We start from the raw sequence: 885 nt of genomic DNA, 5'->3' as shown, positions 1-885 counted from the left end.
CCACCTTCAACCGGTAGCTTCAAAGGGGCCTTCTGAACAGATGTGGATAAGCTGAGGCCCCCACAAGGAGCATACCTTTGTCCTGGAGAGGACTTATATCAGTGCTTTGGTTTCTTAAAAGAAGGAACCAAGAAGCATAGTCTAGGGACATTCATTTTGCTTTATTCACTTATGTTGACATTCCAAAAGTAACACATCAAGCTATTATTTTTATTGTGCTTATATATATTATCATTCATTTTAATTATGTTCACATATTATCCAATTTCCTGGGAAACTCAGGGCTTCATCCCATACTTTTTTTCTTAAAAGTTTACAGGAGACTGGATCAAGAAATGGGCAGAAGACATGAACAGACATTTTTCCAAAGAAGACATCCAAATGGCCAACAGACACATGAAAAAGTGCTCAATATCGCTCGGCATCAGGGAAATCCAAATCAAAACCTCAATGAGATACCACCTCACACCAGTCAGAATGGCTAAAATTAACAAGTCAGGAAACGACAGATGTTGGCGGGGATGAGGAGAAAGGGGAACCCTCCTACACTGTTGGTGGGAATGCAAGCTGGTGCAGCCACTCTGGAAAACTGTATGGAGGTTCCTCAAAAAGTTGAAAATAGAGCTACCATATGATCCAGCAATTGCACTACTGGGTATTTACCCCAAAGATACAAAAGTAGGGATCCGAAGGGGTACGTGCACCCCGATGTTTATAGCAGCCATGTCCACAATAGCCAAACTGTGGAAAGAGCCAAGATGTCCATCGACAGATGAATGGATAAAGAAGATGTGGTATATATATACAATGGAATATTATGCAGCCATCAAAAGGAATGAGATCTTGCCATTTGCAACGACGTGGATGGAACTGGAGGGTATTATA

Source organism: Neomonachus schauinslandi, chromosome 10 (assembly GCF_002201575.2).
Source record: "Neomonachus schauinslandi chromosome 10, ASM220157v2, whole genome shotgun sequence".
Classification (NCBI taxonomy): domain Eukaryota; kingdom Metazoa; phylum Chordata; class Mammalia; order Carnivora; family Phocidae; genus Neomonachus; species Neomonachus schauinslandi.
The sequence above is the reverse complement of the archived record's forward strand: the minus strand, read 5'-3'. Positions refer to the sequence as shown.